Source organism: Macrobrachium nipponense, chromosome 46 (genome assembly GCF_015104395.2).
Source record: "Macrobrachium nipponense isolate FS-2020 chromosome 46, ASM1510439v2, whole genome shotgun sequence".
Taxonomy (NCBI): domain Eukaryota; kingdom Metazoa; phylum Arthropoda; class Malacostraca; order Decapoda; family Palaemonidae; genus Macrobrachium; species Macrobrachium nipponense.
The window spans coordinates 45096680-45124402 of NC_061106.1; the positions used below are offsets into that span (position 1 = coordinate 45096680).

Below are 27723 nucleotides of genomic sequence, written 5' to 3' on the forward strand. Positions count from 1 at the left end.
CCCAAAACCCATAACCCCCAAAATTTCGACCCCGATTTCTGGGAAGCGAGTTTGTAAATACCGCACGTAATAACATATCGCTATTTGAGGCATCGCACTAAGATCGCTGTTTATTTTAAGACGATGTTTCGATAAAGTCCGCATTTTGCGTTGGTATGATGTATTTAAAAACCATAAAATTATGGAGGAGTTAGAAATCTACGGAATCAATGTTTTTGTTTATTTTTTTTTATTTATTTATTGTATTTGCAGATCAGACTGCCCGTAACAAGCATTTTGAAATAAATATATACTCCATGAGAGAGAGACCTTACCTTACCTTACAGACCTTACAATCTTGTTTTCGGGTTTGCCCCAGGTTCCCTCAGTGTGACGGCCACCTCTAGTGTCTACCAGAGAGTTGCTGAGTTACATCTTCCGGTATATTTTGCTTATCTTCCAATCTTGGATGGTCTGGGATGCAGTTCTTTAGATATTTGTCGAGCTTATTCTTAAACAACACTACGCGCACTTCCTGATATATTCCTCAGGATGAGCTGGCAACCGCATTGAATAAGAAGCTGCATCTTAGCGATGCTGGTGGGGCGTAGTGGATTAATGTCCTTGTGTGCTTTCCTTATTTTTCCTGGTTATATTTTTGGGCACTAGTTAATCTACCTCTGCTTGCTCTTTCTGATATTTTTTTAGTTCCCATGTGATTATTTTCTGCTATTTCCTTCTATCTGTTTCCCATGGCCTGAATTAGCAATGTAGCGGTTCTTCTTTCTCCTTTATAGACTATATGAATTTTCAAGAAATTGTAGTCTTTATCCCAGTCGTCTAGGTCCCTTTGAAACTTCTTGCTATTCTTTTTAGCTGTAAAATGAACTTTGGTACAACTCTCGATTTGTGCAATATCCTGTTTGATAGTGCTGGGTACCATATTCATATTGCAATATTCAAGTGGGACTACGAACAAAATATGTTTTAGACAGCATAATCATGTGGTTCAGCTTTTCTTGTTTGAACGTGGCCCCGTCAACAACATTCCCATTTTTGCTTTACATTTGCCAAGCAGAGTCTTGCTATCTTTGGATCATTGCATTAACATGTTCCTATTCATCATCACACCAAGGTCTTTAACTGCTTCCTTATTATTGGATGGTATCATTATTAGGTCCCTTATATGAATTATAGCTTTCTTTATTTTCTGTCTCCATAATTTATTGATTCAAATTTATCAGAGTTTAAAATACCATCCTATTTACCTCTTGCCCAATCATATTACTTTGTTAAGGTCTCTTTGTAGAGCGTTTGCCTCATCTTCATCACAAGTAATTTCTCTAACTTATTCTTGTTGGTCATCTTGCGAAACATAACTCACCTACCGAATCTTTAACCATTATTGTCTATGTCTGCAATCCATGAATAAAACAAACACGGTATTTGCAGCTAAACAAACCGTACCTTCGCGGCACACCGGGATATTACCATTGGCCTTCATCCGCGATTTCTAGTCGTTTGCAATAAAACTATATGTTTTTCTATTGTGGTAAAAAGTTCTTTTAAACCATCTTCCATACTTTATCCACGATTAATTGTTGTTTTATAATTTTTCTTCGCTAATAATATTATTATGGTTCTACTTTTATCAAAAAGCTTTTGCAAAGTCTAAAAAAACCTAAAACCCCATCTGTTTCATTTTCCGCTGTTTTCATATTTTTGAAATAGGTTTTCAACGGTGGACTAAACAGTTGGTTTGGGGTTTGTTTACTTTTTTAGGGTACGAAACCATGTTGTCCTTTATTAAACAAATTATTTTTTATTAAAATGTTTTCATAATAGTTTTTCTTATACCCTTTAATTTACAACCTTTCATTAATATGTGATGTTTAGACGCACATGGCCTATTAATTACTTGCCTCTTAGTCTTGATACCACTTTGAAAGTTAGGGGTAAATATATGCCTAATTTGTTTGGGGCTCATCCATATATCTTGCCTGTATTTTACACTTGTCTTAATAATATTGCAAGTGGCTTGCGATAGAATGAAACTACTGTTTCTTTGAACCAAAATAGCAGGAATTCCATCAGGCCCATTGCAGCAGCTTCCATTTTTTAATTTCAATTAATAGCCATGCACAATATCAAGCTTCATTAATATCTGATGTCAGATAAATATTCACTATTTTCATCCCTTACGTCCTATTACATTAGCTTCAATTATATATTCTAGGGGTGAAGTTCTCTCTTATAGCGTTCTGCCAGTATGTTTGCAAATTTCCTTTTTTTCATTCGCTAATCTTCCTTCAATTCTCAGAAGGGACCTATTTTTCATTCTTCTTTTATTCATCTTCTTCGCATATGGAGATAATTTAGTTTGGGGTTTGGGTTTTCTTGATAATTTAAATAGGGTTTTTTCTTCCAAAGTCCCGTTTTCGTTTTCATTTTCTTTTGATTGTATAATTCTTTTGTTCTGCATTTCTATCTTGTTACTTTTTAGTTTCTATAACTTTCCAATGCATTTTTTCTTTTGACAAGACCATTTTTCCACTTTTGCGAATTTTCTTGGAACAAGATCCATTCTGTCTCTTCGGTATGCATGAATGATGTTTACGTTTTCTTCTTCGGTATATATTTTACCAACTTAGTTATCTCCAATATTTATATAATATCTCCGTTATTTACCCCTTATGTCATCACTTACGAAAATGTTTATCCCAATCTTTGTTTAATTCTTCATTGAATTCTGGATCCATTTTATTATTTTTAACTGTGAAGTGTAATTGATTTTCCCATATCCTTCCCACTTTTTCATGTTTATTGCTTGATTCTATAATTTTCACTTGTTTGCTGGAATGAACTGTTAATTCTACGACATTATGGTCTGGGAAAATTACTAGCATTATAAAACTACTATTTCTTTAACAAATAAGTTCATCTCGGCTTCACTAGATGAGATGAGAGAGAGAGAAAGAGAAGCAGAGATGAAGAGAGACGAACGAGAGAGGGAGAGAGAGAGAGGAGAGTAGAGGAGAGGGCATTGACAAAAAGGGCATATCAATAAAAAAAATAAATTGAATATTCTACAAATACGAAATGGCTTGTTCAATAGACCCTTAAGATTTTCGCTCACAATTTATTTATTTATTTATGTATTTATTTATTTATTCGTGACTAGCCAGTTTTGAAAATCCTCATTAATCTTATGACAAACATGTTCAATTGATAATCTCTCTCTCTCTCTCTCTCTCTCTCTCTCTCTCTCTCTCTCTCTCCTCTCTCACACACACACACACACCACATATGAAAAATACTAATTATTCAATGATTTTTTCATCGACCGCAGAAAACCTCCGTCAACAGTTGCTAAAAGTGATAGCATTAGAAAAAAAATTCTATTTCCTCCTGTAATAAAATTGTGATAAGTTGGCCTTTGAAAAATCGTATAATTTGGTTGTTTCGGAAAGAGGGAAGAGATACAAGAAATGAAAATGTCCGTAATTTTAATAATGGCCTTGTTTTTAACTAAACATTTACATACTTCTACGGGAAAATTCTTAGTGTGTGTGAACGTTAGTGTGTGCGTGAGCAGAGAGACAGAAGGAGGAGAGAGGGGGGGGGGTGGGGCGAGAGAGAGACGGAGATGAGAGAGAGAGAGAGAGAGAAATGCTGATCAAAGAATAGGAACAAAGAAATAATACAGCTTCGTAAGCAAAGACAATGCATAAATAAGAAAGAGAAACTACCAATGAGAACCCATTGAATCACCGCTTGGAGGGGAAAGGGAGGAGGGGTTGGGGAACGCCCAGGGTTCTACAGGTGACAATCCCTGGGGGAGGAAAGGGGGGCAGAATGCGAGAGAGAGAGAGAGAGAGAGAGAGAGAGAGAGAGAGAGAGAAGTGATCCCCTGTGAGGATCACTGGAGGAGGATCGGACACTTCCCCGCCTCCACTGAGTCGCCTCAAGAGGCCGCAGATCCCAACTATCAAGGGGATTCAGGATCCGTCGCTTTGGCACACCACCCACCCACCACCCAAAACCACATAAACAGGACGTAAAGACCCAAAGACACCATACACGTACACACACATACATACACACTCCTTGACTCGACCTGTTGAACGCGAGGCCGGCCGGATTCTGTCTCTTCTTTTCCGGAGGAATCCGAGATGGGTTCAATAATAATTCAACAAGTCATTGCAGCGTCCCTTTTTCTAATCCTAAAAAAAGAAAACTTGTCAAGATGAAAGATGCTGAGAAATTTTGACGTGAATGATGCTGCGAAATCTTGACGTGAGTGATGCTGCGGAATCTTGACGTTGAGTGGACGCTGCCCCCCGAAATCTGACGTGAGTGGACCGCTGCGAACTCTTGACGTGAGTGATGGCTGCGAAATCTTGAGCGTGGAGTGATGCTGGCCCCCCCGAAATCTTGACGGAGAGGGATTTGCTGCGGAAATGTTTTGATAAGTGAATGATGCTGCCAAAATTGACGTTGACGGATGGATGTACGAAATCTTGACGTGAGTGATGCTGCGAAATTCTGATGTGAGTGATGCTGCGAAATCTTGACGTGAGTGATGCTGCGAAATCTTGACGTGAGTGATGCTGCGAAATTCTGATGTGAGTGATGCTGCGAAATCTTGACGTGAATGATGCGAAATTCTGACCCCCCGGAGAAATCTCATAGTATTGAATTCCGCCTTTATAACAAAAAAAATTTATAGTTAATGAAGCGATGCTAAAAAATTTACCTCCCAGTGGGGAGGAGGATGAAATCAAATCCTTCCTAAGGGATATGGTGAAATCAGGGATTTCACGAAATCCCAAAAAGATATGGTGAAATAAGAGGATTTCATTTCCGAAATCACCCAAAATGGATATGGTGAAATCAGGGATTTCACGAAATCCCCAAATTCGCTTAGGGAACATTTGAACCCAGAGGGATTGTATACTAAACACGGCGAAACACTGATTCATCTACACTATTTCGCCGTGTTTAGTAATAGCCTATGGGGGGGGAGAGGGGGGGGACCAGGGGAGTAAAAATTGCATTCACCGTGTTTATAGAGTATTAGCCCCTTGGGGTCAAATGCCCTTAAGTGGATTTAGCTATCTGCCCTTTAATTTCAGGCAATTTGTTTGAAATGAAAATGCCTGGTTTCGCTGTTCTACCTGTTTTGTTAACACACACACAAACAACACACACACCAACACAACACAACACAAACACAACATATATAGTAATATATATATAGATTACTAGTATAGATATTTTATATATATACTAAGATAATAATAATAATATATAGGCGTTATTAATAATTGTTAGATATATAATGGATTATAATTAAAAAAAAACTAAATGAACTGACAACAGAAATACATGAACGAAAACCTCTCTCTTCTCTCTATAAAGTTCTTGGCTTTGCCAGTCCACGTTTCTCTTTTCTCTATTTGCCTGACCTCTCCATTTCTTAGTTCCCTTTTTTTGCAAGTCTCCTCTCTCTCTCTCTCTAACTCACCTCCTCCTCTCTCTCTCTCTCTCTCGCTCTCTATCTCCGCATGACAGGACGAAGCTGGCGCAGCCACCCTTCAGAGAGAGTGCAAGGAATTATCCCTTGATCTAAATCGTATAACACCGACTTCAGAGAGGGAAATCTTTCTTGTCTTGGCTGGTGTGTAAGTTTCTTAAGGGCGAAGGGGAGGGGAGGGGGGGGGGAGAAAGGAAGGAAGGAAGGGAGATGAGATATTAGAAAATAAAATTAATCGACTTCCTCCCCTTCCTTTTGTAGTCTGTTGATATTATTCTTGGGAATTTCCCCTCTCTCTCCTTTTTTTCTCTAGTTTATGTACGAATGGTCTACGGAGGCTCTTTATGCCATGTTGCTTTGTATGTTGTTGTTGTTTGCTTTGGCGGAAGATACTGTGTATATATTTTCATTCGCTGACTCCGGGAGGATTCTTTTTCTCTCTCGCTCTCTCCTCCCTGCTGCCATTAGCTTTGTGTGTGTGTGCGTGTGTCTGTGCGTGTTTATATTCGCATTTTTCATTTCCCCGCCGTGTAACTTGACAAAGTAGACGCTTCCAGTAATCTACAAGGAGGGACATTATCCCAAATGTAAACACGGGGACGTTGGTTCGTTCTCTTTCAGTGTGCTTGCAGGGAACATACCCCAACCCCCCCCCTCTCTCTCTCCTTCTCTCTCCTCCTCTCTCTGCCTCTCTTTCTCCTCTCTCTCTCTCTCTATTTATAGTTTTCCTTTCCGTTTATTTTCATCATTGTTTTTTCGTTCAAAATGAGGAAAAGGGGGGACTCAGGTCCCACCACGTTCCATGCTTCGAGTGTCGATGGATGGCACGTCACTGCAAGCTGGAGAAACGCATTGCCTCATTATGCAAGATGGGTTGGCAATCCAGTGATGCAATTCATAATATATTATATATTATATATATATAGAATATATATATAAGATATACTATATATAATATATATAATATATATATATAATACAATCACTAAAGATGACAACTGAAACACGGGTTTTGCTTAAGAATCAATTTTCAAACAACCAAGAGTGTTACAAACCTAAACGTTCATACACTGAGAGCAAAACCTCCTCTTCAGCGTTCCGTTCTGAAACTCCCAGCGATGTAAGAGACTTTGAACATCCGAAGCCTCATTTGACGGAATGGAAAAGTACCGTCATTTTATAAAGTGCGTCGCGTTCAGCTGGCCGGCGAACGAGACGCAAAATCGCCAGCTACACGACTTTCCAAAAACCGCCCCCCCAATTCTCCTCCCCATAGGAAGAGTCTCGGTGGGCGAAGACGAAAAACGAGGAGAGGCTTTTACCAAGGGCCAGGGATATTCCCAGGTCATCTTTAGTTGGTCGGGCGGGGGGCTGTTTGGGTATTCCATCTGCCTCCGAAGACTTCCGACTCGGCCTTTATTTCCAGTTCTTTGCCTCGATCACTCCTTTTTATCTGTTATCTCTTTCGGATCTCTTTACCTGCTGATGATTCAGGGGCCGAAAAGAAATTCGTGTTTCACCAGGGGAAGTCATCAAGATGTTCTCCTTCTGTTTTATTCTTTTCGGATTCACGTTTATTCCTTATGTCTTTTGTTTTTGCTCTTTTATTAACATATGAGTGATTATAACGCCCTCACGGTACTTCGCAGAGCCGCAGAGATTCCCGGAGGACAAAAGTGCTGCAGATATTGTACAAAATTACTCATTCGTACCATCATGGTACGTTCATGACAGAATCAAAATCTTGCTGGCAGTTTACTTAAAAAGAATAGAAGTACGCTCAATACTGTTTATGGGGTATGACGATTTCTGTGAACTGCTTTCAAGCAGAGAATTCAATTTTTTATTAATACCTCGACAAGTCTAATTCTAGATTACGTTATATCATTTTTTGTACAACGCTTCTCTTACGCTATCACCATAAAAAATCCAAGCATACAGACCATCGTACTCCAAACAAAAACTTTTAAATATTCAATTCCAGGAAAGTTTTCGGAGACGTTGCTGACAGTGCAAAAAGTCAAGTAGATCTTTTCTATCATTAGCTTTTTATTTTTCTTAATAGTAAAGCCTTCTGGCTTATTTCATTTTCCTCTCCCCCTACTTTTTTTTTTTTACTTTTTTTTTTTTTCATTCCTCCTCGTCGATTTATTCCACCACCCGTTCCTTACCACACCCCCACCGCTACCCCCCCAAAAAACCCCCCAAAAAAAAAGGTTTTGTTCTGGCTGATAACCTATAACCATCTTTTTCTTATTGGTTCGGTTCTTCCGAAACGGAGCTCTGCTGACAGCTGTTCTTGGCGATGGCTGGCTGACGGTGCTGACTCTCATATCTCATAATACCCTCTGCTAGAAGGCATATAACGTAAGTCAATGGTGGGTCGCGACTGGGTGGCGACTCAGCGTTTATCTTTTTTTTATCTTTTTTTTATTTTTTTCCCCCCACTCTTAGGGAGGGGGGAGGGAGGAGAAGGAAGGAAAGGGAGGATGATAGAGAGACGAGAGAGCAGGAAGAGAGGGAGGGAGAAGAAAAGAGGAACACTAGAGCCTTCTCAACTTTTCTTTTAAGATCAATAAAAGGGACCAAGACAAAGGATTCTCGCCTTTGTGGTTACTCGAGTTAAGCTAAGGATTGTCAGTGTGACTCCATATCGTTCCTACCCCTGGGGGGTAGGGGAGTTTGGGGGAACAGGGAAAGGGGGGGGGGAGCTGAAGACAATGCCTGATATGAGATATTGTTGATGCTGTAGAAGATTTTGCCCTTCGCTTCAATTTTATCATTTTGAAGATGTACGGTGGAATCTCTCTCTCTCTCTCCTATCGCTTCCTCTCTCTCGCTCATTCTCTCTCTCTTGGATTCCCAGGGACATGATTTGTTTTTATTTTCTAACATGGATGAAAAAGGGAGAAGGGTGATAAAAAGCCTTAATGGTCACTGTCATTTAAGGCTTAGCAAGGTAGGTAATAATATTCCGAAGTGGAGATACATATATATATATAGATATATTAATATATCTATTATTATATATATATATATATAATTATTATATAATAGATAATATTAATATTCATACTATAGTTTAAAGTCAGCTTAGAATATTTAATACTATGAATCCAACAAACCAACAGCTTGAGAGAGAGAGAGAGAGAGAGAGAGAGAGAGAGAGAGAGAGAGAGAGAGAGAGAGAATTTTCTCTAGTTGACTTATAATGAAATATGAGAGAGAAATTTTCTCTAGTCGACTTATAATGAAATATGAAAATATCCACCGTGGAGTTTCTTTCCCGAGTCCAAAACGACAACAGGTTTTTATGAGTATTACTAGAAACTTAAGTCCAAAAACCAACAGGTTTATAAGAGTATTACTAGAAACTTAATAAGTTTATTTTGTTGAATTTGTTTAAAAAGTTTATGACACTGAGAATGACCGATTAGATCCGTTGTAGACCCGACTGTGGCTGTCCCCAGATCTTTACATCACGACACGAATGAAAATTTATTATTGAAGGAAGAAGGATGACACCTAGATAATTGTGGATAGATGAAACGACAGTTGCCTGGCGTTGGTAAAAGAAACTGGGTAACTGTGCTGATCGCGTCCTAGTTATCGTGACGGAGGTCTGCAATCTCAAAATGACTTATCTAAAAGGCTATACCTTCTAACAGAAAGTTATAACAAAGATCTGGCCTTCAAACGTTGTGGTTTATTAAAAATGGAACTGAAACGTAGACGTATAACATCCATAACTATGAGAATGTATTAAGATAAGGAGTACATGGGTTTTAGATTAAAAATAAAGGGTTTAAGCTTGAGAATATTTCCCATATTAAACCAAATATTTGGTAGATATATCGCCACAATACATGATCGTTCCGTTCACTTTAATCGATCCAGTTTTGAATATTGCGATATTTCTTCTTCTTCTTCCGGGCACTAAGGGCGTAACACGTAGACAAACTGTTGCTCAGACGGGACCGCTATACGAGTATGATATAACTTGCATCGCCCGCTTAGTCGTTCCCTTCCATCTAGCTAGTGTATTCCCAAGCGCTCTTCAACACCCCCAACCCCCGGGGCACCAGCCCCCTTCCAGTTACCAATCCCTCGAAAACCTACCCACATCGAAGCTTGCAATCTTTTACAACCGGTTCTTTTAATAAGACGACTCATATCTCTCACTCTCAACCTCTCCTCCTTTTCTTTCTCGTTCATCTCATTCTTCTCCTTCTTATTCTCCTCCTCCTCCTCCTCCGCCCTCAACCCATCAGCGAGCGTAGTCATCCTTGTCCGTCACGTCCTGCCCTCATCCTGCATGAGCTGGTGCTGCGGTGAGGAATTACTCCTCCTCCTCCTCCTCCTCTCCCGTAATTATGGCAGCGTCATCAGTAGAACAAAATTATTATAATCTAGCGAGACGCCCTTCCCCGGGCGTCATCACTTTACGTTATTGGCAACCACCGGAGGACCTGCTGACCGCGCGACTTCCCGAAACGGTGGCATCGCGATGCCATCTCGCGCGCTCCGCCAATCAGAAGGCCGGCGGGAGATGAAGCCGCGTTGCGATTGGTCGCCGGCGAGGTTCGGATGACGGCCTGTAGATCATAATCAAGCCAATCACAGCTCATTCTCTCCTCGCTTACAACCAATGAGAACAAGTTACTGGTATTTCTCCGATGTGTTGGCTCCTCGTTTTTCCTTTCTCTCTCTCTCTCTCTCTCTCTCTCTCTCTCTCTCTCTCCTTTTCTATCTCTTCTGAGAGTAATTGAAATATTTCCTTGATACGCGTCGTATTGGAAGAGATGCGAAGGACAAAGCGTCGAAACGATATTTTCCACGAGGATTCTCTCCTCTCTCTCTCTCTCTCTCTCTCTCTCTCTCTTGAAGGAGACTGAACATCCGCTGTTGAAATAAGAGCGAACTTATGGGTTAAGCTGCGATGTGTTTAAAAGCTATGAATATTTGTCTGAAGTGTGCACACACACAGCACACGCAAACACGTCTGTGTATATATATATATATATATATATATATATATATATATATATATATATATATATAATCTACTGTGGCGCCCAGTATCTTAAAACAAGTTTGTCTAATTTAAATCAGCATTATATATATATATTATATATATATTATATATATATATATATATATATATATATATATATACATACATACATACAATATATGTATGTATGTGTGTGTTTGTGCGTACACGTAACAAACAGCCCACCTCTAGTGTTTAAATCAACAAACACACTACCCGTATGTTCGCACTGTCCAAAACGTGGTCGTAGCAAATTCATAATGCATGTGCAAATAATTAGCGGCGGTTGGAGAATTATTCTACGGCATAAGGGAGCGTTTCTAGGTAATTATCGTGATTATCGGCGATATGGAAATACAATAGAAGGGGAAAATTCAACTCCCGTCTGCTTTGGAGCGAACGGCGTCCTCCGAGATTTCGGAGACAATAATTAATACCGCAGCTACAGAGAGTTGGCTACTGACTGGGGAAAAAAAATAAATAAATAAAAACGGAAGAGACTTTGTAGACTGATAAGAAAACGAAAAGTTGACTGTCAAGAGATATAGTAGAAGGAGCATTGACTGTAAATTTATATAAAATGAGAAGACTGGTCATAATAAATGTTTAAATTGAGAAGTTGAAGAAATATTGTAAATTGATAAAACAAAATAGAGCACCCTGACTATGAATTAATAGCGAAGCGAATATCTGACTGTAAATTAATAAAATTGGAAGAATATTGATTGTGAATTGAAAAAAAAAAGGAGAGACTGACTGTAGATTGATAAGAAAAAAAATGTGGACTGTGAATCGATATTATTAGAAGATGCATTGACTGTGAATTTTAAAAAAATTGACTGATAAAAATGGAGTTAAAAGTTACTGTTACCTGATACAAAAATAACAAATTATCTGTAAATTGATAAGAGAAGAAAATTCCCAATGAATTGATAAAAAAAAGAAAAGTTACGGGTAAAAAATGTAAGAAAAATTGCCCGTACTTGATAAAAGAAGACAAATGACTGTACATTGATAAAAATGAAGAAAACTGACTGTAAATTGATGAAAATGGAAGAATTGACTGTAAATTGATAACAGAAGGATGTGGCTGTAAATTAATAAAAAAAAATTACTCTAAACTGAAATAGAAAGTAAGAATTGACTGTAAATTCACAAACATGTAGGTTAATTGATAAAAATGGAAGAAAATTTCAAGAAAAACTGATAAAAAGGATTAATTTTAAAGATAGAAAAAAGAAAATTGACTATAAATTGATAAAAAAAAAATAACACTTAATATACTGAAAAAATAAAAGAAAACTTAACCGTAAATTAATAATACAATAAAAATGTGACTGCATATTGATAATATAGATGAAAAGCTACTGTAAATCTGCTAAAATTGGAAAAAAATAACTAAATTAATAAAATAAGAAATATTTACTGTAAACTAACAAAAACACATGAAAAAACTTACTGGTTATTTTTAAAAATTAACAGTAAAGTAATAAAAAGAAAAAGTGACTGATAAAATAAAAGACGAAACATTAAACTAGGATGCACTGACTGTAAATGGGTGAAAACAAGGAAAATTAACTGTAAATTCGTGTAAAAATAAAATGACTGTAAATATACAAAGAAAAACATTGACTAAATTGACAAAATATAAAAATTCACTGTAGAAAAAAAAATAAACGAAAAAACTGGACACTAAATCTCATGCTGTAAAAACGGTTTGTGCGGGCTGAGGGGAGGTGGAAGGTACGTTGTGGAATGAATGGAGGGGGGAGGGGAAGAGAGAGAGAGGAAGGGGAGATGGGGACGAGAAGGGTAGGGGGGGGGGGGGAGGTCCGATCCGTTTCATCAGATTTAACACGGCGTTGCTTTGCTTGATTCCATTTGAAAGCGTTGCCCTTTATGCTGGTGTCAATCAGTGTCAAAAAAGTTCGAATTCGGTTTATATAAAACATTATTTTTTTTCCCTCATTTTATACGGAAAATAATTTCGCCGTATTTTCGACAATGCTCATTTGGAATTTTCGTATCATTTCGGTTTTTTCCGAATTGAGAGAAAAAAAATCTTTTTTTGTGTATAACGCATCGTTCATATTATAAGTTATTTTGTCTATATATTTTCTCTACCTCTTATTAGACACTAAGTGGGGCTGGGGGTTGGGAGGTTGTAGGGGAGTGGAGACACAGAAGATTGGTAATGGCGTGTGGGAATCTCTTCAGAAATGAGACTGAATAAGTCGTGAAAACCAAATGTTTCGATTAAGGCATTCAGATGTATGCATAGACGCATATAAACACACACATACAGACACGTCTTCTTCTGTGAAGGAGTTAGCTTATATAATATGTATTGATCTATTAATTACCGATTTCATACTATCTTTTCCAGTAACATATCTCTTCTTTCTGTATAACCTGTTACCTTCTTTTACGTCTAAATGGATACCATATTCTTAGGAAGCATGAATTTCTAAGTCAAACGCCCTGTAGTGGACTTGTTCTATAATTACACATATAAACACATTTGTAATATACTAACATATATACTATATATATAATATATATATATATATATTATATAATTTACAAATGTGTTTATATGTGTAAATATAGAACAAGTCCACCACAGGGCATTTGACTTAGAAATTCATGCTTCCTAAGAATATGGTATCCGTTTAGAAGCAAAGAAGGTATCAGGAGATAACAGAAAAGAAGACATTTTTTATTATTATCATTATAATATATATATATATATATATATATATTAATATATATATGATATTATTTGTATTTATTTGAGCATGATTATTAAATGTCTGATCATAACCCCATTTCCTTCTCGTCCTGTGCTTCACGCACGAACAACCAAATTCAGTTGCCTCTGAGAGAGAGAGAGAGAGAGAGAGAGAGAGAGAGAGAGAGAGAGAGAGAGAGAGAGAACAAAGCAGGTTTCATTGGCTACATTACGGGTTATTTTCCAGATCTCGCAGAGGTACATTAGATATGAGACTTTTCATTTTCAGTTCGGTCTGAGTACATTTTGCCCCACAATAAAACTCTTCGCTTCAGTGACGTTGCATCCATATTCATTTTTTTTCTCTCTCTCTCCTCGAGTGATGTAGCCTTTAGTATTTGCAAGAATTAGATCAGAATTCGTTTGCAGTAACGTTCGTGATTATTTATGTATATGCATATATTCATACACACAAATATATATATTGAAATTTTTATATATAATATATATATGGATATATATATATACACAGCAAAAAATACACACGTATACTAATTACTAACGTTATTATAAACGAATTTTGAACTATTTCTTGCTTGTCGATACACCAGAACATTTCTAGCCATCCCTCGTCTTTGCACTAACGTTTTCAATTTTGTACTTTAACTTTCTGTGAATGGCATTCTACCAGTAATTTAAGTAATCTATTATTGTCTAATTACCTATTATTGTCAGTTATTTCATTAAAAAATACACATGTATTCTAACTTTCTGTGAATGGTATTCTACCGGTAATTTAAGTAATCTACTGTTGTCAGTTATTTCGTTAAAAAATACACAGGCTCGTACGTCACAACTGTAAGTGAATTCTTCTGTCGATAGCGAGGTAAGAACTCATTTCTATTGTTTTAAACAATACCTCGACGTAAACTGCAATGAAGCTGACTCCGAACACCACAGACATTCAATAAATAAGTTTGTCCTTAAGCAACCCATATAGATTTACAATAGTACTAAATATTTAGCCGTCCTTTACTACACTTTACTGCGCCGTCGCCTCGGGTGATTCATCATGAATCCCTTGTCTGGCCCAGGACTGAGTGGGTCCTGGTCTGGCCGCCCTGTCTTATAGGGCAGGCTATAGCACACGGATAACCACATCGATAAGCTGGTCGAGTTTATTCACTAGATAGCGAGGTAAAGGATAAAAGTTGCTATCAACACCAAATTCACGAATGAGTAATACTTAGCAATATAAAAGTGAAGAAGTCATTAACAACCATAGGTACGTGAATAATGAAATAGAACACATTATCTGTCACACTCCTATTCCCTCCTACTAACAAACATTATGCACTCAGAAATTAAGTATGATAAATTCGTAAACGAACTAAGTCTACGGACATAACCAGCCCCGTTACACGAGCAGAACCAGCTCCGTTTCAGCGAATCCCTTCTCACCCCCACCCACTTCGGAGAGGGTAGGTGGGATGGTAAGACGAAACCTCATTATAAACCATCTTCGGGGTCCCCACTACAACCCTGCCAAGTTTCATGCCCATCGGACCAGCCGTTTGGCCGTGATTGAATGACAGACGGACGGACAGACATAACGCCCATTATAGTAAGATAAGCGATACGGCTGCGACTCTAATACTTTAATATGGTAAGGCTACTCAGACTACATTTCTAAAATTGGCGATTATTTCTCATAAAGAATACACAAAAAGTTGCTCTGTTTACTGTGGCTATGCCCAGTTCGGTAAACAGAATACATTGTACACAAGCGACAAAAAAATTTAGAAAAAACTGTAATTACCGGCACGAAGGAGAAATGTCCTCTTTGGTGGGAGCCCCATCAGACAAGGAGATACTTTCGTTGCTGCCTTGTTGCACTGTTGTCCTAAGGGTGGAAAGAGAGAGAGAAAGAGGAGACTCTTGTCAGTTACATTAACTCGGCAGCTTATACATAACAGGTGATTCATCTAATCTAAGACCTTAACTTACAATGGTTTAAATATTAGAAAATATAATTTTAAACTGTCATGACTGTTACGTAAAAATTATAATCACTGAGTCTTCATGTCATGCTAATTTTTTTATGGATTGGATATAATAACGTGGATTTACAGACAACACGAGCCGCTCAGAAATACTTGACAGCGATGTTAGCTGCCAATAATGTATACAGTAGTACCCTTTGCCAACTGCGTTTACAAATATGCCATTACTTTCATTCTTTATTTGCCCTGATAGCTCAACGGAAGTTTAAAATTCAGCTAATAAACACGCCTCCCTTTAGAGGTTATTAACCTACGGAAACGAACGGAATATAAAATTCAGGCCAAGGGCCAAGCCCTAGGATCTATGGGGGGCCATTCAGCACTGAAAGGGAAATCGAAAGACAGAAGGTTTTAAAGGTTTGACAGGAGGGAAACCTCACAGCTGCGATAGGAAACAATTGTTAGCAGACGGTGGCAAGTCAGCTGGAAGACAGGGAATATGAAAAGAGGTACAGCTAAAGGAATGAAAGGGGTTGCAGGTAAGGGGCTCAATATGCGCGGCAAAGAATCTAAAGTAATGCCCATACCACAGCGTCAGGTGAACTGACGGCACTGCCTCCAAATGGGGGTATCCACCTATTGTTAAAACCCGCAAAGAAAAGCACAGGCAATTACCAACGTTAATCCACAGTATCGTGTAATTATTATTATTATTATTCGATAGCTATAACAACTAACATTTAGCTGAACGTAAGAGAGATGCTGAATACAATAAGAGAAAGACTGAATCTTAATCTTCAGCGAAACGTTTACATGGCAATTATACGGAAGGCAAAAACGTCAGGAAAATACGCGCTTGCGCAGAAAAATAACAACAATAATTACCATTGTCCTTGTTGCTATTATTATTCATACTGCTATTCATAATGAACAACCATTTGCACGGAACAAAAGGTCATAAACATAAATGTGGGAAGTGCCAGAGTAAAGTAGAAAATAGTAACACTGAGAATATACAACAAATAGGAATTAATATAAAATGAGCTCACAAGAACGATAATAATATATTAATGACAGTGTTTAAATTCCTGCAACCTAATGTTTATACACAAAAACACACATACATATTATTTGTTTGTTTGTATGGTGTTTTTACGTTGCATGGAATCAGTGGTTATTCAGCAACGCGACCAACGGCTTTACGTGACTTATGAACCACGTCGAAAGTGAACGTCTATCACGAGAAATACACATCTCTAACACCTCAATGGAATGCCCGAGAATCGAACTCGCGGCAAGCGAGGTGGCAGTTCAAGACCATACCGATCACGCCAATGAGGTGCTCACACACACACACACACACACACCACACCACACACACACACCACACACATATATATGTGTGTGTATATATATATATTATATATAAGTGTGTAACAATACTCTACGGCTATGAAACGTCACGTTTAGAGACTTGCCGTCGTCCAGCCCGGGTTCAGCTTGTCACTACCGGCTCCAATGAAAGCATGCAGGAAGAAGGTGCCTATAAACTGGTCCAAGATCCAGATATATGTCAAATGAATATATTTTTTTTAAGTTAACATTTTTTTAAGTAAACAAGGTTCGGAACGCACGTCAATCGTTCAGCACTTTTCGTCACTACCTCTCCAGCTGCATTACAGTTAATTAAAGCCTAAATCACGGGACACACACAAACAGACCACATCCATAAGTCTCATCATCTCCCGCCATCCTATATCAACAAAGAGAGGTTCCGCATGCGAGGCTTCCACCTGTTACTCGTTATTGCCCGTAAAGTAACTCCGGATGCTGTGACTACCGTCTGCCATTCCGAGGATTGCCTACTTCTGAAGGGAATAATTTCTTCGCATGTCTGGGATGATTACTTGTGAGAACGCACACTTCTGAAGGGAATAAGTTCTTCGCATGTCTGGGATGATTACTTGTGAGAACGCACACTTCTGAAGGGAATAAGTTCTTCGGCATGTCGGGGAGAATATTGTGAGAAAACGCAGCACTTCTGAAGGGAACAATTTCCCTCGCATGTCTGGGATGATTACTTGTGAGAATGCACACTTCTGAAGGGAATAAGTTCTTCGCATGTCTGGGATGATTACTTGTGAGAACGCACACTTCTGAAGGGAATAAGTTCTTCGCATGTCTGGGATGATTACTTGTGAGAATGCACACTTATGAAGGGAATAAGTTCTTCGCATGTCTGGGATGATTAATTGTGAGAATGAAAACTTATGAAGGGAATAAGTTCTTCGCATGTCTGGGATGATTACTTGTCAACATGTATTGGTATGTTAATGATGAATCACATCAGGTCCAAAATTCCTTCTGTTTTCAAGTTTACAGTTTACTTTGGGTCTTAGAAAACAAATTTGAGACAATGCAAACTTCATGCATAACTTTGTCGACTTTATGACTGATTCCAGTCATCGGAAAATTGTTAAAAAAAACGTAGTCGAGTGTCGACTTATCAAAATACTTACTCTTTCTGAAATGTCGACTGATATAAAATCATCGAAAAGTTATGGGAAGAACGTCGAGTACAGACCTAGCAAAATACTACTTCCTCTCTTGAAAAGTCGACTGATCCCAATGTTCAAAAAATAGTCGAAAACATTTTTCTTCGACTGATCTAAACCATCGACATACTCGACCAAAAATCGTCGAAGATCGACCCAGCAGAGAAAGCAATAGCTCCTATCAACTAACAAACAAACAAACGATTGTAGCCAATGAAACCTGATCCTTGAATAAGTGAAGACAGACTAATGGACAGGCTTATGGACAGGATGCAGACGCCCGTGCGAGCCCTGAGGGTGTCATCTACACGGCCTGGTTAAGGGGGGGAAGGGGAAGGGGAGAGAGGAGGGAGACACAGAAGGGAGGGTAGGAAACAGTAAGGGGATGCCGTTGCAACTTACAAATCAACCAACCTCCCCCCACTCCTTTGCAACTCCGCCCACTTGTGAGCGGGTGATGGGGGAGAGGGGATACTGGAGGAAGGGGGTAACTGGGAAGTAGGTATTAGGAGAGGGGCTTTGTGGGGAGGGGGGGGGGAGAAGAGTTGATAGAAACGACACTGAAGCTTTTAATGTGAGATTTCGAGAAGGGGGATACCTCTCTGAGAGAGAGAGAGAGAGAGAGAGAGAGAGAGAGAGAGAGAGAGAGAGAGAGAGAGAGGATTAATGCTTTAGTAATAAACACTCAGAACTTCAGGACAAAAAATATTTATCACTTGCTTGTCTTTCATTCACATTTTTCCTTTAATTTTTCTTTTGCTCTGTAAACTAAGATTTATCCTGAAATTCAATTAAAGGAGTTAACTAAAGTGCGAAAATACTTCATTCGTTTCTTTGAAAGTTTAATATCCCAAAGAGAGCACATCCTCCGTTTTCTCTTGAATATTTTGCACAGCCTCCGTTTTCTATTGATTATTTTGCACAGCCTCCGTTTTCTATTGATTATTTTGCACAGCCTCCGTTTTCTGTTGAATATTTACTTTTCGAGGCTAGTAGCAACCGAAGCCTCGAATCATTCATTTTTAAATGTTAAAGAATACAAAAAATCTCTTGGTAAATGTAAGCCAACTATGCAATAAAGACTGGTTTATGCAATTGTATGCTCAATGTTCCAATTTTTATAAATAACATTTAACGCAGTAAATTTTCCCTATTCAAGTTAAAAGGCCAACAGGAATTATCCTTAAAAAAAAAAAACATTAACTTTTCATAAATTTTGGGACTGACTGCAAATGTCATTACTTCATTCTGACCGTCAATAATGACATCGGGAACATGAAACTTGTCATTCAAGTAATAAATGTTTAATTCTTTACGCGTGACGAAGATGACTGAAACAGAATGCATTTGATATTCATTGGCTAACTTTTTTTGAAGCCTGGATTTCAAGTAACTGCCTCTTTGGTGGGCTCCTTCCATATGAATAGGGTTCATCTACTGAATAATAATAATAATAATAATAATAATAATAATAATAATAATAATAATAATAATAATAATAATAATAATAATAAACCAAACAAAAACTTCTTTCAGTTTTCTTCTGAAGATTGAAAAAGAAACCCACAAATTCAATTTGTAACTTGTTTACTTGTAAGTATTTACATTTAGTTTTTACTCCACATTCGAGTACTTTCAGGCCCTTCTGTGGCCCATTCTCAAGAGATGTTTGGGATGTTTAGCCTGGGTCAAGGCCCAGCAGTCCTGTTACAAATTGAATTTTTTGGTGCGGTTTCTTTTTCAATAATAATAATAATAATAATAATAATAAAAAGAAAAGTTATACACCATAGCATGTACATATATATATATATATATATATAGATATATATATATATATATATATATATATATATATATAGTATGTATGTATGTGTGTGTGTGTGTGTAAATAAATTCTTCTGTTAAAACGGGAGTTGTCTCAAGTAGAAAAACCCATTAAAGCACTCTGGTTTAAAACTGAGGACTATATTTCGGTGGCTACTTCCACCCTTATCAGGTAGTGAATCACCACTTGATAAGGGTGGAAGTTAGTCCAGCGAAATGTGGTCCGTAGCTTTAAACCACCAGTGTTTAAATAGGCCTTATATATGTGTATGTATGTATGTATGGGAAGAGTGTATATATTATATAATATATATATATATATATATAAATATATATATCCAATATTTCACGTTTGATGGACAGAACAGTTGTGTCAAACCTATGGATAGTTACAAGAAGGAAAGACTCGGTGAAGAGTGTTGGTTGTAGAGCTATGGTAGTAGTGGTAGTAGCAGTATTGGTCGAAAAGGCTTGACGATTAATGAAGAATAGTAGTAGTAGTATAGTAGTAGTAGTAGTAGTAGTAGTAGTAGTAACTCCATCCTCCAACAAACGAATTCTATTTACCGGGTATTCGACTCGATTTCAGAACGGTGACATTGTAAAAATAGAAGTTGCATAAAAGTAAAATTTAAAGAAAAATAAATCATTAAAAAAATTCCCAAGTTTTTCGACAGAAATCATTTACCAGAAAGTGCAATTGATTTTCAGAAATAAAAGAGAGTAAAAAAACCTGAATCTGTAGATTTTAAAAAGTCAGCTTTCGACCAAAAGAATATAAAAATCATAAAAAAAGGATACATCGGAAAATAGAAAGAAATAAACTAAACCGGCCGAAACGTTTGAATCAGTTTTACTAGGCAAAGGTGTCCTGGAAACGTTAGGACGTTTTGGAAATGCCATAAACCTGAAGGGGGAAAGGGGAGGGGAGGAGAGGGAGGGGAAGGCAACGTTTGAAAGTGGCAGTGCCATAAACTGGCATCTTTTGAAGCCAATGAAAATAGAATGGCATCTGTAGGGATCAGCCAGCGATGTAGTAAAACACCAGCGTGGTAGATGCGTAGCCCTATGGACGTACAGAGAGAGAGAGAGAGAGAGAGAGAGAGAGAGAGAGAGAGAGAGAGAGAGAGAGAGAGAGAGAGAGAGCAGCATAATGGAGTAAAGAATAAAAAACAAAATGTATTGAGAGAGAGAGAGAGAGAGAGAGAGAGAGAGAGAGAGAGAGCAGCAGCAGCATAATGGAATAAAAAAAGATAAAAAAAATGTGATAAGAAAAAAAATGTATTGAGATGAGAGAGAGATGAGAGAGAGAGAGAGAGAGAGAGAGAGAGAGAGAGAGAGAGAGCAGCAGAATGGAACAGAAAAAAACCAAATGTACTGAGAGAGAGAGAGAGAGAGAGAGAGAGAGAGAGCAGCATAATGGAACAAAAAATAAAAAAAAACAAATGTACCGACAGAGAGAGAGAGAGAGAGAGAGAGAGAGAGAGAGAGAGAGAGAGAGATTGAAAAAAAAAAAATGGACACGACCACCGGAGGGCGTCTGAGCTATTCTATTCTGGAGGAGCCTCTAAAAGCCACGCAGGAAAACGTTGTAAATTCTGTTGTTTCAACTTGTGCTGCACCCAGGTCCTTCAATTTCCACTGTTTCCTAAAGAAAACAAGGAATCTCTCTCTCTCTCTCTCTCTCTCTCTCTCTCTCTCTCTCTCGTCTCTCTGCTCATCGTCTCTCTCTCTCGTCTGGCCTTCAGAGAAACTTGGTTCTTGATTGGCTGGCTGTTTATCCGTCTATTTTCTGTTAGTTTGATAAGGTTTATCGATCACTATCACTACCCCATCTTCCATTTCTACTTTGGAATCGTAAAAGATAAAGAAAAAAATGTATTGAGAGAGAGAGAGAGAGGAGAGAGAGAGAGAGAGAGAGAGAGATTTTACCCCGTTGGTAAGGCGGCGGTATAATCCTCTCCCCAACACGTTAATATTAAGGTCGTGGCCCGACGCTATACGTCACCGATCGCCTATGTGACCCGATGGCTTAATATCACGTTATGTTTATGGCACATCCAACCTAGGCAGAAGGTCGGCGGAGCGTATTATGCAGTGTTTTTATTTATTATTTTTTTTTATAATTTGAAGATAGTGACACTTATTGCACGGGGGCATAAGTAACGGCCTTTTGATATTGCTTTTATTAGCAAACTTACCCATCTCGTGCCTAGCGGGAAATGGCTATACTCGAAGGGCAATTCTGCTTTATTAATGGCCGGAAGCTATTTCGTTTCAAGCATAGCCTCTCGCTCTGCGCGGCATATTATTATTATTTTTTTTTATATATACTTCTTCTGAACTGGGAAGAATTCTCCTTACCTTATCATCGCCGGCGTTTTATTCATACTTTCATGAAACTGTCTATTCTCATTAAGCAGTATTTATTTCATTTTATTTAGACTTTACCTTTGATATAAAAAAAAAAAAAAATAGTCTATTTGTGAGACTATGAAAGACATTACAAAAAAAATCTGATGCCAGCGAGTAGGTTTATGAATTTCATCTAAAATCAACTTAACATACTTATGAAATAAAGATCAATGTAGACCTTTTTTGAAAAGAAAAGAAGTCGGATTAATAAACTCCAATTGAGCTGAGTGATGGAGAAACCACATATTCCTTAAATGAATCAAAATAACAATCTCTTCATTTTGTAAGGCGTACAATGAACACATACACAGGAGATTTTTACAATAACTATTCTCTTTTAAGAAAAACATTTTGACAACTTCAGATTCAAGTCTATAGCCTTAGCTGATGATTTCATCATATTTTCGTGAACTAGTTTTGCAATGATCACATCCCATATGGAAAATATCAGCTCTCATTTTCAAATGAAGAATAATTGATGCAGAGGAGCCTGCACAGGTAATACTTGCAGGTGTCATCTTTTCACTCGAATGGTCCTTTATTTCAATTTTATTGTAATATCCTTTTTTTCTCATATCTCAAAAACTACACAAACAATCATCATACAGCAGTTGCCCAAAGTTCATCTACTCCTTACCGTTTCGTAAGACTTTCTACCAATTTTCAAAAAGGCGAATAAAGCCAGGTGGCAGAACTATGCCATACTTATATACCCGCTTGCCCTGGCTTCATTCCCCTTTTGAGAAATGGTAGAAAGTCCTACAAAACGTCAAGGAACAAATAACCATAATTCAAATTTACAGCTTCCACCTCCGTCTCATTCATTTCCATCTATTTCCATAACAACAAAAAATTACCATACTTGAATACAACTGGCACCTCTATAACACTTCCACCCATATAAATCAAGCCGTAGAGAAATTGAAAATGAATCATCTGAGTATTTAGAGTGAATTATAACGGCGAAAAGCAGGTCTTATTAAAAGGCTGCCATCAAAATTACCATTGGATGATGTACGATTATCTATTCCGCGTCAGTAAATCACGTGCCAACGAACTGGGAATCTCATAAGGACATTTTACTTAATAGGAACTATTGCTGAGGTCATCTGAAAGTCCCTTAAGAGATTTATCATCGGTTCCTGGGCTCCTGGAATGATTTAATATTACAAGAAAATATATGGATTCCGCTGTTATGTTTTTTTAGCTGCCGGATCTATGCAATCTCATTCCATATTATTCACTGGTGCTTGATTTTTAGAAAATAATTCCTATTTAGTATTTTCTTTAGTTGAAAAAAAATAGTTAATCGCTGTCGAACTTCTCAGTTATAGAGGTCCTTTATTTCTCACATTGCTGGACTGTGGAAAAGCCTCCCTGAAGATGTGCAACTGAAACGTCAAAAAATGCATGCAGTGATGCAATGCATTACTACCCTATAGCATTTTCCTTGTATTTATTAATTTTCATACATTTCTATCTATTAATTTACTAACCTGCTAATTTATTTCGTTTTAACTGATATCGTCTTTCTGTATTTCCTATTACCTCCTGTTACATCTTTCAAACGACCGACATATTCTTCGGAAAAATAAATAAATAAATAAAAAAAAGAATAAGAAAAATAAAAATATAAACAACACCACACACACAAACGTCTAAAAATGACTGACTCCCGGTTATCGAAAAAGGAAGTTTTCCCTCGAACGACCAAAGTCATTAATGTGCATGAAATGGACAGCAATTAGGAGGGCACTTTCTCTGCGTCCATTGCAATTTGTAGCAATAATAAACTTCTCGCCTTGCTGCCATTCAAAATGGCACCGAATCGGAAATGAGTGTTTACAAATAATCACACCGTTCGATTAAACAATTATCACAGCTTAGATCATCATTCATAACAAACAAAAGTCATTAAAGGATTTGTAAAAGCTGGTAATGAATTTTTCCGTCACTCCCTCTTTACATCGGAATAGGGGAGGCCATGTTTATTTTACTAGCGAGTATATAATCGTCGTGCAGCTGCAATGCAATGAAATCAACATGTCGGGAGTGAATCACTGCACGCGCGCGCACACACACACACACACACACACGAGTATGTGTTGTAAGTGTTGTGTAGTTCTACTTACCCACACAGGTATGTGTAAAATATCTCGACAAACACAAATCAACTGTGGACACAAATAAATAAATGAAATAAATAAATAAATAAATAAATAATTAAATTAAATAATAAATATATATATATATTAATATAGTAATATATAATATAGTACTTATATATATATATAAGCGGAATACCGCCACAGGAAAATGAATAGTGCAGAAATCCAAGCGCTCTTTTCTTCTTTTACTAAGACAATATCTTAGTAAAGACGAAAGCGCTTGGATTTCTGACTATCATTTTCCTGTGGTATTCGCTATGTAATGAAATCACGTGCATCTACTGTGATTTTTTAAAAAACATATATATATATATATATATATATATATATATATATATATATATATATAGAAGAGAGAGAGAGAGAGTGAGAGAGAGAGAGAGAGAGAGAGAGAGAGAGTAGAGAGAGAGAGAGAGAGTTTGTTTACTGAAGCCACTCTATTAACTCGATCAGTCAATAATGCTATTAATACTACCCCTTCTTGTTTTGCCTGGAGGGAATTGGGTTATTTCGTTATCTTCGGTTGCCACTGTCTCAACAAAGAAAGAAAAATAGTGTAATCTTTAATGAGAGAAGAGCGTCAAATACTTAATGACTGCTGAGAACCTAAAAAAAAAAAAATAAATAAATAAAATTAGAAAACAAAAATATAAAAAAAAGGTTGATGGAGATTGATTACCTATTACCCTGCAGGCCATTTCCAGGCTCTTTGAACTACTATTGTAAGAGGAAGCCACCTGACAATGGAAGTGTCTATTGATTTTCATGAATGAAAAGAAAGGAGGGAAACGAGATCCAAGACTTGATCAATGACGATATAATGACGGGCCCACTTTTCACGCGTCTATTCCTCCGAAGCATTTTTCATTCCTCCGTTTGACTCCGGGGGGACACCTCGACTCGCCTCTATGTCAAGGCCACGGAAGATTTAAAACGTCACGACGGCAACACCCACCCCCCCCCCCACACCCCCCTCCCCGGGAACATCCCAGCAGCAGCAGCAGCGCCATCTGTCCGGCAGTCGGTCATCCCGGAAACAATGGGGAATAATCGGCTCCCGGGGCCGCAAATTAATCAAATCACACCTCCGAATGGAGTCGACCGGATCCAATAACCGCCCTTACCTCGGGGCAGACGCAAGGCCGAGGATCCCCTGGCCGGGGAGCGGTCTATGAGCCGTGTAACAATAAACTGCATAGTAGCGACATCGCCCTCAAATGAATCATTAGCAGGATACAAACAAAAATCGATTGGGCGGAAAATGAACCCAACGGCGAGGAATCGTAAAGACCAAAGTGGGATGGCGCCTCGTCCCTCACTTCACAGTTAAGTATATGGTCCGGTTAATAGAATAGCCTTTTAAAAATTGTGATGGTTATAAAATCAGAGCCTTTACTGTTATGGCTTCTGTTAATTACTGAAATGGCAATCCATATGAGTGTGCTATAATAATCAAAAATATAAACCAGAGCAGATGGTTGTTTGAGAGACAATGGCAGTTCGCTTTTGGAGAGGTTGACATAGGTGCCAAATAATGGCACTGGTGTTAAAAGTCCTCTGCCATTTCTCTGTCGATCTGTTTATTTATTGCTATTTTTAAGGTACATCTGATCAAACCTGCTCGTCAAGTGATAGCCATTAAACTGATAAAGTAATACACCGAAATCTTTTTAATAAAAACATACACGTCATACTTTATAGATGATAAGATGGATTAAAGCACAGAGAATTAAGTAAGTAAATCTTAGTTTAACCAGACCCCTAAGCTGAATAACAGCTCTCCTAGGGCTGGCCCGAGGGATTAGATATTTTTTTACGTGGCTAGAGACCAATTGGTCACCTTGCAACGGGACCTACAGCTTATTGTGGGATCCGAACCACATTATATCGAGAAATGAATTTCTATCACCAGAAATAAATTCCTCTGATTCCGCGTTGGCCGAGCCGAGAATCGAACTTCGGGCCACCGGAATGGCAGCCGAGCACGATAACCACTTGTCCAACGCGGAACTAAAGCACAGAAAATGAAGGACTAACAACTTGAGAAGGGAAGAGTACTGGAACGGATGGACCTCAGTATCAAGGAAGCGGATGAATGCGAGAAAATAAGGATGAGTGGCGCGCAGTGTGTAGAATGTGTAGACGCCGTCCTGATGAGCTATGCAAACTTCGTAAGAAGGGAAAGTTAGACATGAAAACAAGAAGAATAAAGCTGTCGAGTCTCACAGGTGTTCTGTGTTATATGTAACACAGGACTAAAATAGATTTACAGCAGAAATATATTACAAGCACAGTAAAGTAAGTAGGAGGGGCTTTGCAAAAGATTTGGTACAGAAAAAATATTGTCAAGGAAAGCGTAAGAAGGAATGTATGAGGGTAAAATACAAATGAATAGAAGAACCAGGTTATGTGATGGTCTGGTCACATAGAGAAAATGGAGAACGCAGGGAAGAAAGGTGCATGATTTGGAGGAGCAGGTTGGAAGGGGGAGGGGGACCTAGAGTCTCCTGGCTGGAGAACTGGAACAAGTTCTGGAACAGAAGGGCCTTACTATCCTGCAGATTGAGGAATAAGTATGTAAGATAAAGGAGAGAGGCCCGATTACAAGAATAGGAATGGGAAATAGCTTAGGCGTGGAGTTTATCACTCATTTAGTAGAGCAGGGATGGATATGTTAATCACTATTCAAAGAAAACTCATAATAACAAAAATGGGAAAGTAAATCCACAGGTAATCGAAAGCTTTCTACTGCATCTATTTAATTAATATCAAACACGCATACTACTTTATCACTATTGTTTACCGCTATAACCTCATAATTAGGGTTAAGACATAATGGTAAATTATGCTCAGCATTATACCAATAGACTCGCATTTGTAAGGTCAGTGATTCACGCCAGGCCTTTGTAAAGCTATTAGTCGACTAATCTGTGAGTGGTTACCAACTGCAGCCGGGGAAGCTGAAAAAGGGGCATGGGGCTAGTAGCCTCTTCTCTACAGACTTGAGGTGAACCAGAGACCCTATACATACATACACATATATATACAAATGTGTATATATACACACACAAAATTTCAGCAGTCTCCAAACTCATTTTTCCCACCATAACTTAACGAAACGTAAACATAATTCATTTAACTTTTCATCTAGAATTTCCGCTTTTTTTTTCCCTCCTCTCCTCTCACTAAAGTTCCCTTCCCTGCAACGCATATTTCAAGGATTTTCTCGCCTCTCAACACTCCCGATATTTTTATCCTTCCAATTCTATCAGCGAGAACCATATTTCAAAACAATCCGAGCTCCATACGTCACCTTTCCCTCGCCGTTATCTGTGTCTGATCTACACAAAACTATATTTCATAAAAGAGTTTCTGTTCATTTTTCCCGCTTTCCGAGTTTCGTCGTCTACCCATTTTTGCGAAAAACTCTATATATTTTCCCTTCGCCTTCATCTG

At 38.0% G+C, this 27723-nt stretch overlaps 1 long non-coding RNA gene across 1 annotated transcript in view; it reads right to left on the reverse strand.

Moving 5' to 3' along the window:
* The window catches only part of LOC135214626 (uncharacterized), a 441347-nt gene that overhangs the window by 132240 nt on the left and 281384 nt on the right, over window positions 1-27723 (reverse strand). The window contains exon 2 of the long non-coding RNA XR_010314445.1: window positions 15119-15202. This is a non-coding gene — a long non-coding RNA (uncharacterized LOC135214626). The remainder of the gene's footprint in view (window positions 1-15118; window positions 15203-27723) is intronic.